Below are 19253 nucleotides of genomic sequence, written 5' to 3' on the forward strand. Positions count from 1 at the left end.
ATATTATTTTCCCCTTAGCTGCTTGCTAATCTTGTAGAGCAATCAGGTCTCTGAAGATTAATGTCTGAAATTGAAATACTTCTCAGTAATTTTGGACTGGACAGGTCCTGATTTTGTTAGACTCTTTTGTTTCAAGTTTCTAAATTATCACCTCTCCAGGCTCTATACAGTTATTTTATTCGCTTGATTTATTTTAGGGAGGGAATTGACACTTAATTCAGGCTGAGAACAAATTTTTCTACAAATGTAATTTCATACTTTAATTTAATCTTCTGCTTTTTCTCTTCCATTTTTAAGCTGTGTTTCTTTTAAAAAGAACTCGCAAGCTCCCCAGTAGTCATTCAATGAAATCTTAAGCCGTTTTTTTTTCTATCAGAAGTCTGCTGCTGAGACTCAGCTTAAGCACTGCCTTTTGCTGCACAGATGAAAGGGAAGAATCAGAACTTAAAAATAGAAATCAAAGACAATTCAAGCACCAGTGATGTTTATAAAAGTTAAAGGGAATAAAAAACCAAAAATAAACACCTTGTAAAACAATAAAGATATGCTATGGATTTAAACTTGGCCTATCCCTTAAAGACAGAAGTCTCTGCAAATTACAACAAAGGCTCTATTTCTCAGTCACTTAGTGAAGGAATATCCATCTAAAAGACAGAGTTTATTAACTCTCCAGTCATAGCCAAGCGACACCTTCAGTTTGTCAGAGAAGGTGTAGAGCTTGACAGCACAAAGAGGTTCTATTTTGTAGGTATTTTTCTCCATAGCCCTGTGTGGGTAACTAAACCAGAATTAAAATACAAACAAACAAATAAAAACTTATTTTATTTGCTGGTAAAGATTTCTAGAACACAATGAAACATGGTTTTTTTCTTTATAGTGTTTGGATCCTTATATAGTTATAATTTATAGTTATATATTTATTAAGAGCCTTTTGGGCTTTAGAGTTTTTAGAGAGAGCAAGTTGGGGGTATTCCTCAGTTGCTGGTCTGACTAAAAAAAAGCTGGCATTTGTTGAACACCAACAAGAGCTTCATCAGGCATTTAAGTTATCAAGTCCAAAATGCGTCCTTGTCAATTAAAATATATTTCATAGCCTCAATCTTCTTTTTCTATCTTTTTCAATAGATCCATTAATCCATTTACCCATTCTAATTACAGAACTCTCATTTCTATTCCTATTGATTTGAGCAGTAATTTTCCCGTCAGATTTAATGGTGCAGTACAAGACTACAGATTCTTATCAGAATCAAGTCCCCTGATGCAACAGCTTTTATAAATTTCTGTGGGTCAAATATAGCAGGCACAAGACATGCAAGTTACTAGGGTCACAGATTCTCTTTCAAATGAAGCTGCATTTTTTGGTGTTCTGCTCAAAATTGTTCTACACATCTGATTCACACAGTTTTGCTGTGAATACTTTGTGCCATCTTTTCAGGTCCTGAGTTACTTTAGAAACAAAACATAAAATTACAAAGAGAGGTTTTTTCAAAATCTCCAATATGCAAATTGTAGCACTTAAAACATACCTAAGCATCAAATAATAGGATGGATACCAGTGAACAATTGTTTTAAATGTGTTTAGTGTGAAATATATATTCCTTCAAGCATTCTATATACCTTATTCTATATACCTTTTCTACTCTATACCTTAGTATTTGGGCTTGGTTTACAATATTGCTTAATTAAGTCTATCACTTGCATTATATCACCATGCTGATGGCACCATTGATTTTCAAAGAAAATCAAAATTGAAATGGAAATTATATATCTTAATTATATAAATTTATATATGTAAATGGTCTTGATTATTTTGATGCCCATTTATGATAATCTTGTACATCTTTAGGTATTTTTAAATTCTTCCTTTTAGTCTGAGAAATTAAGTTGTCACATGTCCATTCATGTCTAGTTTTGTGGATATTATCACTATGTTCCTTGTGATTAGTCTCTAACTCAACAGAAGGCAGAGAAGCAGCAGATATGACAGGCCCACATCATCCAGAAAACATGTACATACCTAGTGGTATCTAAAAGACACAGTGAATTAAGCAGTTTGCTTCAGGAATTCAGTTCTCAGTAGCTAAGGGGCTGCAACTCAGATTTTGCTAAAACCTAAAGGCAATTCATTAAAAAATCCAAACACTAAAAACTTTCAAAACAATCCTTGAAAGAGAAAAAAGTTTCTAGGCTGTTTGAAATTAAAGAAAAAAAAAGGAAAAAAGATTGAACAAAAATCCCACACAGAAAATATTTTGAGAAAGAAACCCTTGGTATCTTATGCTAGTATCAAAAATTAGTAATTGATAATTGGCATAAATCTGTCATTGTCTGTAATCTGGATAAAAATTCCCAGAGAACAAATTTCTCTGTAGTGAAACAGAAGAACATATTGTCTTCTGTCTCCTTGAGCAGCACATACTGGAAACCTTCAGAAAAAAAGACTGGGTGGATCAGGCTGATTCAGTATCATACTTTATGAGCCAGTATCAGAATTGCAGCTTGATCTCTGATAGTGCAGTTTACAGAATAAATTGACTTTGGGAACTTAAATAGGTTCTGTCCTTCCCCTCCTTCTCCCAGTCTTTGATGTCTTGTCCTTAGTCCCATTCAACACCTGTATTGAACAATTGATTTTGCAGGCCATTCAGAAAACACACAATTTATATCTGGTTTTTTTAGAGGACTGCACAAAAATAATTTCTGAATCCAATGTAGCTTTTCAAATTTATAGAATACCTTACGTTTGAAAGTACCTATGGACTTCATCTTGTCCAATTCACTACCCATATAAGTTATTCTGGCAGAATTCATGCTGCTACACATTGTCTGGAGAGATGTTGGATTTAGTACTTCTGAGAGCTCCTATCTCTTTGAAAAATTTTCCCTGTCAAGTTCATGTGGTGCATCACCTTTTCTTTAACAGGTGATGCAGAAAGAACATTAATCTGAAAAACTTCCAACATGTTCAGAGAATTTCTTGTGTTTCCAAAGTCAGAGCTCTGTGAGCAAATTTCCTTCCAAAGTTCTTGCCACTTGTACTGAGCACACTAGGCAGAGGATAAGACTCATTTCATCCCCACATGCATTGAGCACTAGCACAGCAGCAAGGCCAAGTCAGATTTGACATATCTCCTCTTTCTTCTGAAAAAATTAGCAGGTGCTAGTCTCATGATTAGATATCTGAGATACTTTCTGCAAGCTTGTCAGCATGAATTAGGTTGCTTTAACGGGAATCTCATTAGCACCTGCTACCCTTTGAAGCGCTAGCACTTAGAATTGTGGCCACAGAACCACTGTTTCCCTACTGTTCTGCAACCCGTATACCTCAGAGTTAAGTAAATGCAATATGAAATCAAACTCTATCGCTGGTTTCATCCCCTTAAGCTCATCCAGATAGATTGCTTTGCTTCATCTTGCTGTGCCCCTTCTTGATTTATGGGGAGCATAACAGTGTAAGACTTTGACCAAAAACGTTCTTGCTGGATAAATTAGTATCTCAAGGCCATATTCTCATACTGTTTATGTAAATAGAAATCCAAAATTATCCTGTGGATGTGAGATTGAAATACACTGCTTCTTTTTTGCCTCACTTTCTTCGGTGTATTTAATTCTAAAAATATACAATAAAAGAATCACTCTGTTGTGTTCTTTTCCAGGCTCCATACCATTGCTTCGATTTTCATGGCCATAGATGTTTTTTCCTTTTGATCAGATTATCCAACTACTTGTCTATTTCACCAGGGAAGGTGGCCCAGGGCCAGCTGCCTGCAGCTGGGCTTTTCTCATCGATCTGCATGGAAAACCTGCACTCCCAAACACAGCAGCACACTGAGGGATGCTTGCACAAATGTAAATGAGAACTAAATGCATGATGCACTGAATAATAGCTTAAACAACACTTTATTCTTTGCTGTTAGCTTGTGCAGTGCGTCTGTCTAGAGGAACAACAGCAGCAAACGCCTGTTAGACTGATGGATGAAGAACTGTAGTGTTTTAGTGCCTTCTTGTGCTGATGCCTAGAAGTGCAGGTAAGTGAAACAATGAATTTCGTTCTGCTCAGACATAATAAAGGAACAAACTGCTGCTGCATTTTTTAGGTCTTTTCTGACCTGAAATTTCTCAGATAAATAGACTTTTTTCTTCAGTGACAGAAAAGTATTTCAACTCGGGCAGCAGCCACTGTAACAGTTGGTTCAAAGAACCCAGACAAACAAATTTTGTACTAAAAATGCCTGTGCTGAAAAAAGTGTTGCCTGGAAAGGTGTGATGCTACAGGAATTGCTCTTAATCCTTCAGACCCCACAAGTGTCTTGTTCAGAGTTGTACCCAGAAAAGGTCAGTCACATGGAAAAGCAGCCCTTGCTGTGAGCTGGATATTCAGGTCAGTGATGTTCATGAATAGAATTTAGTCGAACTTCATACCCACTTAATCATGTGAGGGGAAAGAGCTGACAGTGATTTAGAAAGACTAAGGAAAAGGGAGCTGAAGTGAATGCACAGTGTCATCCCATTGCTCCTGAAAAAGCAACGGGCAGCACCATCTCCCTCAGTAGGCTCAGGATGCAGCACTTCATCCTCTGCTTTGGGCATAACCATGACAACTTCCAGCCTAGCTCCCTGCTTCCAGAGAAAGAGCACGAACATCCAAATCCCTCTAGCTTCACCTTCTTTTTGCCTGTCCAGATAACTGGGAAGTGCAGAGAAGTTTTGCAGACTCGTGCTTTCTTTGCAATATGAGAGCAAATCACTCCTTCCCTCAAATCCCTACCTTCTGGGCGCAGTATCCAGTGAGGTTTCACTCAAGGGTACAGTCAAAAGGCTTAAGAAACAGATGGCAAGTATGATTAACAAATCCATTCTCTGTAATTTATTTAGAAATTTTCAGGCTATGCATCAACAATGTCAACAGTGTCACTGTTTGAGAATTGTTTATAGTCTGCAGAAGTATGTTTCTGCCTTTCTTATTATGGAATTTTCCATTTCCTCCTGAAATATGTTGCAGGGAGAAACTGTGATATTATGACAACATATCTTCCTGAATACAAGTCTGCTACATGCTGCATAAAATATAATGAACTGAATTATAGAAAAGAAAATACATACAAAGTCTGGAAACATAGATCAAACGCATGGCCTGTTAATCTCTGGAACTTGCTCAGAGAAAATCCCAGAGGAAATTCCAGCTCTTGTATCATTCTGAATGCAGTGGAATTTCAAAAAGCAGCTTGGTAACATGTCGAAGATTGCTGAGGCTCAATTACTTCACAGGCCTGTGTGCTCAAGATGTCCCTGACAGCTGTCAGCCCTGAACACTCAGCCTGAGAGCTAAGGTACAGACTTGATTATTTCCACTTTGCACATTGTCACCAGCAGTAAAAACTGTCCCATATGAATTATGTCCCCAGAGATTCCTATGTCAGGTCTGCAGCTTTGCACAGGTGCAGTTGATGGAGGCATTGGAGACCTTTCTTCTACTGAGCCATGAGACTTAATGAAAACATTTATCTTTTCATAAAAAAAAAACAGTAAAAGCAACGAACTGCATTTCTGTGTGGTAAAACGAAACTATTTTTACAGAGCCATCAAAAATTACTCTAAATTAAATATGTTGAAATTTTCCTGCACAGGATATAGTAATTTTTTCACAGAAGGTAGACACAAAAGCCTTAATGCACATTTCCAAATTTAATTATTGTTAAGTTCTCTACCAGTTTAGGATGTATTTTAGAAGATGTTTATAAAAACCCTCATTTTTAAAGGCTGTACTTATTTCATTGAGAGTATTCTGTCACTACTTTTCCATCAGGCCTCCAGCAAGCTAATCAATTAAAGCCTCTTTGGAACAACAACAAAAAGTACCAATCCATTTGGGTCACTGTGTGAAATAAAAATGTCATTACTGTGGGAGTTCCTTTGTTCAAATGCAGAAATATGCTTCAGCCTGGAGCCAGTTTTCTGCAGGTCGAGACATCAGCTGATGTCAGTTTTAAGCAAGTCATTTTATTTTGCAGTAAAATGGAAAGAGGAGATGCCAGTTCTCTTAACAGAATGATTCTCCTCTTGCTCTAAATAAAGGCACAGCTACCGGCAATGCATTTCACCACTAATATTCTTAGCATTTTCTTCAGCTCTGTTTTTCATCACTATAAGAAGTAGTTTCAAAAACAGGCCTCAATCAAGCACATTTTAACAAGTTTCAATGGAAGATGTTCCTTTGTAGTTTTGATTCTCAACACATTTACACTACTTTGAGGGTAACAAACACAAATTATGAGCTTATTTCAGATGCATCTTTACACAAGATTATGGAAAAATTCAGAAGAAAAATAACATGTTGCTTACTATTGACCAAGAACATTCTTAGAACAGTCTGCAGTAGTTTGTGCATCTTATTCTTTGTGCATCATATTTATATAAACATATATATTTATAAAAAGGACTAGCAATTAACCAGGTATGAGCATTCCATTAAATCGCACATTCCAACCCAGTAGAGGGCATTGCAAGTATATGCTTAAAAGCTATTCTATCATGCAAAGCCAGAGATTTCCCACCTCATCATCATTTGAGCTGCTAATTTCTTACAAAGAACAAGTAATATTCTCCCTTCTATGAAAGAAAGAGGCAGGCTATGGAGAAGGGCATGCACCATTCTCCCTGTGTGTTGTAATTAGAGCAATAAGCACTAGGTGCAAATAAGAGCAAAGTAAATCATTCTTAAGCATAAGAAAATATCTTCTAAGTGCAAGGACAGTCCAGCATCAGAGTAGACCACCTGAATGTGGGATGTTTATCACTGGAGGTCTTTAAGAACTGATTAGGCAGTTGTCTGTAAGAAAAGGGTTAGGGATCCACCTTGAGAACAGCATGGAATAAGCAAGCTCTTGAGATCCTTTACAGCCATGTTTCCTATGACTGATTCCAGTACTGAGTGGTTTCTCAGCCATACCATAAACATTTCTTAAACAGGCTCTCAAAATTAAGGTACAAGAGCCCAAAAATAACCTCTGCTTTTGGTTTTGGAAGAGGAATGCTGCCACTTAATGACAGAATGAATATTACATTACAGCGACATCCCTGTATAGGTGAAGAATAGTACCCATTTCAGAAATGGCATTTGATCTTTGCGCACACTTAGGTCAATAAGATCATATGTAGTTTATGGTTACATAGGAAAATCAAGAAATGATTCCTTGAAAAGTACACAGCTAGGAAATGTATTACGGTTACGTGGGAAAATCAAGAAATGATTCCTTGAAGAGAAAAGTACACAGCTAGGAAATGTATTAAAATTAAATTTCATCAAAGGTTTTCTTGTTTAATCCTTTTTTTGTAAAGTTCAAATTTTACCTGACTGTTTTGTTATAGGTAAAAGTTAAGTTAAGGTAAATTAGGGTATAGTTCAATTATATTGTACTAATTATGTTATATTAATTGTATTATGTTAAATGGGGGGCTTATTAGAATGTGCTAGGAGAAGAGTCCGGGATTTGGTGGAACAGTGGTCTGGCGGGGCAAGGCGAAGTCGAAGCGGGATTGGACGGAAAACCTGACCAATCATTTGAAGCCCTGCAGAAACGATTGGTTCAGAATGAACGGCGTTAAAGACCAATGAGAAGCCTGGAAATGGACCAATCATCATGCGCATCCAAAATGGACCAATCCTGGACTCAAAGGGGGCTATAAATGGGGGAAGTTTGGTGCGGGGGGGTGTTCTTCTTTTTGGATACTTGTTTTATTTTGGAAGGGCCCAGTGCGCTTGGGGTTAGCGCACTGTTTTGTTTTTGGCTCGCTGTGTGGGTGCCTGGGCTTATCCTGGGTACTCTGTTCCTTGTAGCTATTTTGATAAACAAGAACCTCTTTCTCTGGAGAAAGTTTGGCCTTGTTCATATTCATAACAGTTTGATAAAAATTTTCAAAAGGAGACAAGGAAAATAATGTCTTATTACTGTTTCTTTCAACCTGTGCTTGTCTGTAGGACTGCCCTGACTGAGGTGAAGGACCTTGCAAATCTGAAAAAAAAAATAAAGTTATTCTGTGTAGGATAATCTTAAAGAATCTTCTGGAAGCAGCACAACCAAACATCCAACACCAAAACTTAGCATAGTGGAATGGTAGTCAAAACAGATATAAAACTGTATATCTTATACTATAATTGAATGAGTCTACACTCCTAAAGCAGAATTGGAAAGAATAGAGGACAAATATATTTTGCATTTACACCTGGGTAAAGTCCATTCTTTGATTTTTGTTCTTTTCTGCTTCTTGATATTCAGAGAGCTACAAATGCAGGCACAGTGGCAAAACAGGAGGAGACCTGAAGTTCGTAGTAGGAGAAATTGAACAAGTGGATAGGAGAAAGCAAAAGGAAAATGAAGAAAACAGTAGGAGATGGAAAGCATGGGAAAGTATCTGGGCTCACTTTAATTTACACCATTCTAGAAGGTGTTCAAGCCCCTGAGGGAAACAGTAAAAGGGATTCATTATAACAGGTATAGCTTATTAATCTAGCCTTGAAGAAAAATTGATTTTTCTTAAAGAGGAAGGAAAAAGTGATTTACAGAAATATATCTCCATGGAATACAATTCCGTGAAGAAAATTAGTGCTGCAGGCTATTCCACTGGAAAACTGTGCAGGGGGAAAAAAAGTTCTGTTAAAAAGATCAGCTTTGAAGCTTAGTCTGATATAGACAACACTGGGATAGTTACCTGTGGTTTAATTCATACTGTGAAGTATGAAATAATTATCAGCTATGTTTTTGAAGAAAATTATACATCATGTGATACAATTATGTACAAAATATTTGTGTTTCATCTATCTGGAGCATTCCTCCACCAAGGGAAAAGAATACCAGGCTTAGAGGAACCTGGAACAGGAGTAGTAGTAGTAAGGTCTTTGCAATTTTTTCTTTGTTTATCGTTGAATCATAGAATGTTCAGCACTAGGAGGGACCTTGAAGTTACAACCCGCTTCCCATGGGCAGCAACACCCTCCACTGGACTATGTCCAAAGCCCCATGCAGCCTCACCAGGAACAATTCCTGGGATGGGACATTGACAGCTTCTCTGGGCAGCCTGCTCCAGTATTTGGGGATCTGTATTGCAGAAAATGTTGTTCATCATGTATGAATAGCCCAGTTATCTGGGTGTGACCTTTCGCTGTTCAAGCCACTGAGTGCAGTTATGTCCCCTGTTTTTAAACACATATATGTAGCAGCCTAGTCTGAATTAGTTCTGGTATTCACACCAGTCCAGGGAAGGAGATAGTAAGAGATGCTCATTCAGTCCTAAAACTGGTGGCTAAAATACAAGCAATGCCTTTCAGGAGATGCCCTAATTTCTCCAAAGATTGTAGGGAGTGCTATAAGTGTTGTAGATCAGATAATGAACTTTTAGGCAGTTATAGAACCACAGAGTCAAAGAATGGGCAAGGTTGGAAGGGACCACAATGGGTCATCTTGTTCAACTTCCCTACTAAGCAGGATGATCCCTGAGCAGGGTCATCCTAGAACACATGGCACAGCACTGTGTCCAGATGGCTCCTGAGTATCTCCAGCGGGGAAGAATCCACAAACTCTCTGGACAATCTGTTCCAGTGCTCAGTCATCCACACAGTAAAATTCTTCCTCATGTTGCCTATTTTCCCATTGCTTGCCACCACCAAGAGGAGCCTAGAAACATCCTCTTGACACCATTCTTTCAGATACTTATGCACATTGGTGAATTCTTGTCTCAGTTGTCTTTTCCCCAGGCTGAAGAGGTCCAGTTCCCTCAGACTTTCCTTGGAAGACAGGTACTCCAGTCCCTTCATCATCTTCATTGCCTTCTGCTAGACCTGCCACAAGGGCTCCATGTCTCTCTTGTGCTGAGGAGCCCAGAACTGGGCACAGCTCTCCAGATGAGGCCTCCCCAGGGCTGAGCAGAGGAACAAGATCACCTCCTTCAACCTGCTGGCAATGCTCTACCTAATGCACCCAGGGTGCCATTGGCATTCATGGCCACCAGGACCCACTGCTGGCTCATGGACAGCTTGGTGTCTACCAGGAGCCCCAGGTCCTTCTCTGCAGAGCTGCTTCCCAGCAGGTCAGCCTCCAGCCTGTTCTGGTACCTGAGGTTATTCTTCCCAAGGGGCAGGACTCTGCATTTGTGCTTGCTGGACTTCAGACAGTTCTTGTCTGCCCCCTCTCCAGCCTGTTGAGGTCCTTCTTAAGGGCTGCACAGCCCTCTGGGCTATGAGCCACTCCTCCCAGCTTTGTTTCATCAGCAAACTCTCCAAGGATGCATCTATCCCTTTTATCAAGTCATTGATATTCACTGAAATCAAGTTAAGCAATACTGGACCCAGTAAGGAGCATTGTGGGACACCACTATTGACAGACCTCCAACTGGATCCTGTGCCACTGATTGTGGCCCTCTGGAATCAGCTGTGCTTTCAGTTAATTCTTAATCTACTCCACTGACCACTCAGTCAGTCCACACCTCATGAGTCAGGTTATTGTGAGAGACAGCATTGCTGAAGTGAAGGCAGACAATATCCACCGCTCTCCTTTCATCCACCAAGGGAGTTGTTTCAGTGTAGAAGGAAATCATGTTCATGAAGCATAATTTACATTTAGTGAATACATACTGACTGCCCCTGATCACCTCCTTGTTCTTCAAGTGGTTAGAGATGGCCTCCAGAATAAGGCACTCCAGGGATTGAGGTGAGGCTGATTGACAGTAATTTTCTGGGTCCTCCTCCTTGCCCTCTTTGATGACCAGGGTGAAATTTGCATTCTTTCTTTCCTCAGGCACCTCTCCTGACTACCACAACCTTTCAAAGATGATCATGTGGCCTCAGTCTACCAACTCTCTCAACACTTGTGGATACATCTCATCAGGGCCCACAGACTTGTGATATCATGTTTGGCTAGGTGTTCTCTAATCCAATCCTCCTGGACCAAGGCAATCTTCCTTCTGACATTCCTTTACCCTGGTTGTCTGGGTCAATTTCCTGAGAGCGGGTATTTTCCATGAAGAAAAATGGAAAGAAAGCCCTTCCATAAGTCTGCCTTCCCTGCATCCTGTCACCAGGGTCCCCCTCCCTTTAGTAATGGGTCCATGAAATCCTTTGTTTTCTCTTCTTGTTGATGTATTTGAAAAAGCCCTTCTTCTTGTCCTTGACATCCTTGGCCGAATTTAAATCCAGAGGGGCCTTGGCCTTTGTTGTCTCATTTCTACTTAGTCTGACAGCCTCTCTGTATTCCTTCCAAGTGGCCTGACCCTGGTTCCATCTCCTGTGTGCTCTTTGCTTATGCCTGGGTAATGACAGGAGTTCTTTATTCATCTCGTCCCCTTTGCCCGAGTTCTTGCTCATCAGGATTCAACATTCTTGAGCCTAAAGGAAGTGACTCTCGGATATTAACATACTCTCTTGGACCCTTCTTCCTTGCAGCACCTGTTCCCATAAGATTGTTCCAGGACAAAATTAAATAATTAAATTAAATTTGATCTCCAATTAAATGAAGATTAATCACTCCTTTAAGATCACATCCTCCTTAGTCACTGAATTCAATATGATATATTTATAATAATATATAGTGTTATATATCTATGCTTTATATATATAACATACATGCAGGTATACTATATATATATGTGTGTACATATATATATATATACACACACACTATATAGCAGCTCCATTAAGAGAGAGCTCTAGCTCTAGCCCAGTGACATTTCATCTACTGTATAAAAATCAGGGAGGTTCAGGTGTTGAGGCTGAAGAAGTTACTTCACATGGCTGTGAATGTGTGCACCAACACTCACTCAAGTTCTATGCAGAAAGCAAGGTAACCTTGACTTTACTGCTTTCCTTGAAAGGCTACTTCATTGAAGATGGTTGTTTCTTGATATTCACCATGACTCTAACAGTGTGGTAATCCCAATTAATACAGGGAAAAGAATATTGGGACATCTACAATTCATGCAATGACAGTGACAAACAAAGGGATGAGTTGTCTGTGGTGCTAAACCCTAATGCGTGTGGTAGCTGAGGCATTCAATAGACATGGTACTTTCAGAAGTTGATCATGCTTCTGCCTGATTCTGAGGTCCTGAAAGTGATCATGCAACATTTTGTTGCATCTGTGAGCGCGCCTATCTAATGATAATGATAACAATAATCAGCCCTACTCCCCTTTTAAAAGTCAAGTCCCATTTGTCAAAGCACGTAAGAAATTTGCTGAAGTTGCATTCAACTAATGCTTCTGAAAAGTTCCTGATATTCTACACATGTTAAATGACCCCTACTCCATTCACTTTTGAACACAGTGTCCAATAGGAATACTTGATCACAAAAGGAAGAGGGGTGTAGAAAAAGGAGAGAGGGAAAGATTTGAAATTAAGCTCTGTCACAATTTGAATGTAGATCTGTCCCTGGACTAAAACTGGTCATTTATTAAAAAAAATTAAAAATTAAAAATCAAAAACCTTATCAATCAGAATAACCCTTTTAACTATACCTCTATTTCTCTCAGGTGAACAAGAAATACCACATTGACTGAAACCTTTCACTCTGTTTCAAGGATAACACCCACAGGAATAATTTATTCATTTTTAGTTAATTAACCAAAGTCTGCTGAGGACCAGAAACTAAAAAAAATGGTTCTTTGAAATCTTCTAGGAATTTGATTTTGCTCATTTTGTATGAAAGGAAACAAAGCACGATGAGAACAGCAGTATATAACAGTGCATTACACCATAAGGGGTTAATATATGAGCAGAATGAGAGCTAAAGTGTTTTCAGCTGAGCCTACTTCTGATCCACTCAAAAAAAATAGCTTTTAATGCTTTTTGAGCTAATTTTCACTCAGCTTTAGTTGTAGCTTTGCTCAGCTTTGCAAGACACTTGAACAATTAGAGATAAATTTCATAAAAATATGCTTGCCTTCCATGGAAAAATGCTTCTGTTGTTACTTGAAAGAACCTCTACACACTTAACTCCTCTTGAAAATCCCAGTGGGTGCATATCTACATATTTTCATACTCAGATACTTGTGTGAACTTGCATCATAATTGAATTTTCCAAAGCTGAAGGAACTTTTCTTAAAGGGACAGACTATGAGTGTCAAGTGCTCAGCTTGAATCATTGATTATTATTTGCTATTTTGTCCAGATCCTCCCATTATTTTCTGCCTTCTGATTTAATATTTTAAAATTGTTAAGCAATTATTGTTGATTTAGAAGAAATCAGGCTTGTACAATAGTCATGATCCTTAGAAGATTTCATTCTACTACACTACGTGTACATATTTCTATAAATGGGAGTTATACACAGGCAATTTTAAGTCCCTACCATAGAGTCTCATGTGACCCAAAAGAAAACCTTTTAAATTTTGGACATGACAACTACTGATTCAGGAGCCAAACAAACATGTTGTACTCGGTGAAGTAAGCTAATTTTCATGGTTTTAATGTCTAAGGAATTCTTCTGTGTGACCCATTAGCAAAACCTTCCCAATATTTAAGAGCATCAGACGGAGAGCATGTCAAGAGCTCTTAGAAATCTTGATGCACCACTGTAAGGTAACCAGGGCCAGATTTCAAGAGAATCTTCATTGTGTTTATATCTGAGGAGTTGCTGAGATCTTCAGAGTATTGTATACCATGCATACTCCATGGTATAGTTTTTATAGCATGATAAACACTCCATGAAATATTTTTAATAGACACATTCCTTTACTTCAACATACTCAGAAGTGATCGCGTTGCAACTTCTAAGAGACATTTTCTAACCAGAGAACTCTTTTCAGTGTTGCTAAAAATGTGCAATGATCCTATCTGCCTCAACTTTGGCTAAGAAACTGTAGCTTCAGCCTGAAATATTTTCTTTTTAGAAGGCAATAAACTAGGAAGGCTTACATTTCTGTGGCATTGCTAGTGACTATGAATATGTTGTGTTAAACAGTTTAGTGTTAAGTTGGGCATGAGTTTTATTAAATACATGAGTTAATATCTCAGTTTTGATTTTATTTTCTTTTCTAAAATGTATATTTGAGATTTTTATTGCTTCTTAACAGATAAATTTCCACTTCTTTCTGTGACTAAGTGCTTCATGTATTGAAATATGCAGTCATTTTCATAATTCTGGTGGCATTAACATCACTACTTTAGGCAGTAAATTTGAGAAAGCAGCTTGAAAGAGTTGACTTTCCACAAAGCAATTATTTTTCTAGAATTTTGCAATAAATTTATTGCAAGAATTTATCTTCTTGTCTGATGATAGCATTTAAGTCAATATGAGTCACATAAGGAAAAAACAGTTTACAATTCTTAAGAATAATGACCTGAAACTCTGGAGAGAGAGATTTTCTCACTTGTCATGGAATTATAATATAGTATAATAGTAGGCTTAAAATTTCTTACAGATCTGGCCCAGAACTTTGATAATTATAAGAGTTGATTTTTCATTAGGTCTTAGGAAAAAAGCCAACTCCAAAGATTTGGAAGAAAAACAACATTGTTACAATAACTGGGAAGTGAAATTGTCTGCGTAGTGATGGGCCTTTCAGTCTGATTTTGTTCATGAAAACAAAATGGAACTGTTCAGTCTGGACTCAGTTACTGAAAAAGGTCAGCAAATCAATCAATGTGGTTAATTGAAAAATTTTTGCCAAGTTTTTATTATACCAGTTAATTTCCAAGAAAAGGGATCAGAACTAGAAATCTTATCTCTGTATTTAGTAGTGATGTGGTTGAAATACAGTTGGCTGTCCTCAGCTTTTGACAGTTGCACTGCAAGGAAATAATATTGCTACATTGGGAAAAACTTATAAAAGATCCACAAAGATGGTGGATGACTGTGAAACAAACATTTTCACCAAGGACTAAGAAACGATGGAATTAGGAGAGGTAATATTATCACGAAGTAAAATTACCTATAGGCATTTAATAATAATGTCTTAAAATAACTGGAAAAAAATAATTGTAATAGCAGAATGAGATACAGAAAGCTTGGTGACTGGGTGAAGAGGAAGCTCGAGAAATTCACAAAAAAGAAGGTATTAAAAAATAAAGGTACCTTTTGTATAATACAGAAGGTAATAAAAAAGGTATCAAAAAACTTCTGAGCAGTTGTATTCTATTATTCTTCATAGTAATTTATCCATAAAAGAAATCTGTTCTGGTTGAAAATATGTTAGTTACAGTATATACGTTGATTTCATCTTATGAAAGGCAGCACCATACTGCGGCTTTATCAACTAAGTCAATGACAGTTCCAAAGTATCTCAGCTAGTGTTGGATAGGGTCTACTCAGAAAGTAAACTGTGTATATGCCTAAGAAAGGAGGGAACTAAATAAAAGGTATTTCACTTTCTCGTTTATGTAACACACATTTCTATCCTAACTTCTGTCTTACACTCTCCAGCTGTATGATAATAGTTTGTGCTTGCACAGTACATGACACAAAAGCACTGATGCTTTTGCCCCATTTAGACCACAAACTCTCCCCTGAAGGTAGTAGGTGACTGTCTAATCTATTGAATGACTAATTTGGCCCAACAGACTGATTTTGTCAATAAACCACCCACTTGCACAATAATCATCATTATGCTGAAGGCATATAGGGCAACTCACCTCTTTATAGCTTCTATAAATGTATAAATAAATGTATCTTTATTATAAATTTATTTGTGTATTATTCTTATAATTGCAGGTGACACCAATTTAGAAGGTTAAATTCTATTTTCAAAAGTCCTTTACATTTTTAACCTCGAAGAAATTTAAATCTCTGAGAGTCACTAATATGATATCAATATCATGCAGTAAATATCACTAGTTAGTAAATGAAATAGGATACATCTCTTGAAAATACAACCAGGCCACCTGAATCACTCAGGCAACATCAAGTATGTAGAAACTGTGATACTTATCTGGTTTTCAACATAATAGTGAATGTTTACATATGAAGTGCCTGATTCCCCAGTAACACTAACCTGTCTTTAAACTATTCTTCAAATTGTAGAAAAGTTTAGAATTCTATAAAGTTCATAAACTTTGTTTACTAAAACTTACGGATTTGATTCAGGTCAATATAACAAACAAACTTCTGTGTGGTCTCATGAAGAACCATATCTGGTTCTTTTTTACATATCTATAAAAAAACAGTGTTTGTAATTATCAAGTCCCCTATTGGACAGATGTGCAGGATAATATTCTCAGTGCTGCCATGTAGGAATTATGCTCACTTCTGAGTAACTTGCTGGTCTTCTCAGTCCCACTTCTCAAACAGCAAAGGCAATACTCTGATGTCTCTATCTTTAGATTTGCATTTTAACTATACTTGGTAGCACTGCAGAGAAAGTGCCTGAGGACCATAGAAGAGTTCTTGTCATTGATAAGCTCATTAGGCCTAGCATTAAAAGATATATTGATTAGCTTCTAGAAAAATAAAGGAACAAATAAAAGAAGTTCTGGTACTGTCAATTGGATTACCAGCATAATGAGAAATACTTTCAGAGGCAGAATAACACTTCCTCAAGAGAGTTTCACTGCTGATTTTCCATCTGTGGGTACACACTGTTAGCACCACCGCACCGAGGGCATGAGAGTCACCTGGAGCCCTTCTCTGCTAAAGCAATCTTCCAGAGAGCACAACAGAGAGAGTAAATTGTTGTTCCTGTAAAATTGTGCCGAGCTCCACTGAAAGGAGGAAGTCAGCCTGCTCAGGTAACCTGGCAGCTCTCCTGCCCTTGGCTCCATGAACTTCCATTCAGGCCTTTGGAGTGAGAGTTTGTAGGGAGGCGCTCAGTCCTGTAGTGCTGCTTTGGTGTGATGGCATTAATGGTAATGGGGGTCTGAGACTGAGAGCTCCCTTACTGCAAAGTTTTTGAAGCTTCGTAAGTTTTGTACATATCACATCAGCATGATAGTAAAGCCTTCAGAATATTTACAAAAAAAAAAAAATTGTAGTGATGACTCCATTTATGATCAAAATGCTCTTCTTTTTCATACAAGTTTTCTTCTTTCCCCTGGGAACAGACTGGAGACTATATGCTGAACTGCCAAGGAGTTTTCCCTTGAATATGTTACCAAAGCCAGTGTCTTTAAAGACTTTTTTTTTCTGCAGAACAATGTTTAATGATAAAAAATAACATTTTTTGAAGGTGTCTTGCCTGTTTGCTTAATGAATTAGGCAATAGTCTAAGGTACTTGGATAGCATAGAGCCCTAGATATGACATGACTAATTAGCTAAATCATAAAAATGTATGTAGGATTTGGCTGCAAGATTATGTTTTTAATGAGGTAAAACAATATCAAACACATTTCTCCTTTTGGATAACCAATAGCATTCAAGACTGTCTTGCAATTAATTTCCAAAGTTCTCAGTGGTAAAACCCTCAAATGAGATGCCTCAACTGTGTTTGGAGATACTTCATTAGAGCCATTAGATTTTTGACGTGTTTCTTTTTCCTCATCTGCTTCCTTAAAGTAGTCTGATTTGGCTGGAAGTGACTGACAAACACAAATGAACCGGGTTTGTGGCTGCCATGATTTAATCCTAGATGGCAACTAAAAACTATGCAGTTGCTGGCTCACACACTCCCTGGGTGGGATGGGGAGGACAATTCAAAAAAAAAAAAGTAAAACCCATGGGTTTGAGAGAACAGCAGGTTAAGACCTGAAATAAAATAAAATAAAAAATAAAACAAAACAAAATCAAATAAAATAATAATAGTAATTATAATACAAGTGAGTAATCAAACTTAGGTCATATACATATTCAAAATTAACAAACATAGTCTCAGATTCGTGAAAATATATAGCAATATATGTATAGTAATTTGCAGTAATAATTTCGTAAAGAGGTCACATTCAATTTAAAAGGAAGACATTTGAAAATATATTTAGGTTGCTTTTGTCAGAAAAAGTCAACCTGCAGGAAAGTTGGATCTTTCAGCAAGAAGAAAACTTGCTCTGAAATTTCTGCTCTCACAGATATCAAATTAGTGCCTATTTTTTCTTTCTCCCATCCTATGTTATTTCATTACCACGATCTTTTCTACTGCACTGGTAAAATCTTTCTAGTAAACTGATAATTTTCCATGCTATTCTGAACAAATATAAAAGAATGTGTGATCAACCTTTGTACTGAATTTATCAGAAATTCATAATACAAATAATTGGATTTTAATTAGTTCTTTCAATAGTCTTTTTCTGAAATTTGCTACAGATAATCAGCCACTATACTAATGTAGACTAGCAATAATTAACATTCAGCTTTCTGGCACTAATCTCCGGAACCATGGCTTGCTTCCTAGTATTTAGGGCAGTCCTTGAAAATAATGTGATAAAGCACTCAAGAGCGTTCAACCAATTAGTGTGCTTGGATGAGTGAGCTTTCCAAGCCATCTGATTTTAAAAGTGGGTGCCTCATGCTGGGGAATATTGTCTCTGCTGAATTTCCAAAAGACTGTTCCATTAAATAATGGGGCTGGAGAAGAAAACTGGAATCAGAATATATTAACCTGAAATGAAACTCTGCTAGCTGGTGAGAGAAAATGGATGCCACTCAAAAAAAAAAAAAAAAAAAAAAAAAAAAAAAAAAAAAAAAAAAAAAAAAAGAAGCACATGGCAGAAAAGAGTCTAGCTGTACTTGTGATTTTTTCATCCCATTCCAAAAGCCAGATTTCCATTATGAAAGCAAGCATATATGGTACACTATGGTCATGTTACTATGAGAATTCACCTTTCAGAGTGTTTTGTGGAATCAAGGGGGTTACACTCTCTGTGTTGCTTTGCTTGTGATTTAAGATGTTCAGCAGTCTCCAAATGCCATGCTCTTCTCAACATTTATTAAAAAGATTCACATTTAATTGAAAAAAAAATTCTATAAGTTTCAGGAAAAATTCCAACATGTTCTCAAGATCTGAAACAGGTGAAATTCCTTTTGGTTAATACATGCCATTAAATAAACAAATTAACTGTGTTTTCTGTGTCAGCTAAATTTGCACACAGCACTCTAAAAAGTATATCTGTGTTGCAAAGCCATGCTGTTAATCAAAACATGCAAATTATGACCTGTTTATACTCAGGTGGTTTTTATCTAATATACTAGCAAAGTGTCTGATCCAGACACTTGGGTTTGTCAAGTCTATAATCTACTAATGACATAGTACTTAGCTAGAAAAATCTCAATTTAAACACAATTTTAGAATTTTTTCCTAAAGCACCTAAAAATTGTTAAACTATGCTTTAATAGGAGGAAATG

The sequence above is a fragment of the Geospiza fortis genome, unplaced genomic scaffold, assembly GCF_000277835.1.
Source record: "Geospiza fortis unplaced genomic scaffold, GeoFor_1.0 scaffold162, whole genome shotgun sequence".
Lineage (NCBI taxonomy): Eukaryota > Metazoa > Chordata > Aves > Passeriformes > Thraupidae > Geospiza > Geospiza fortis.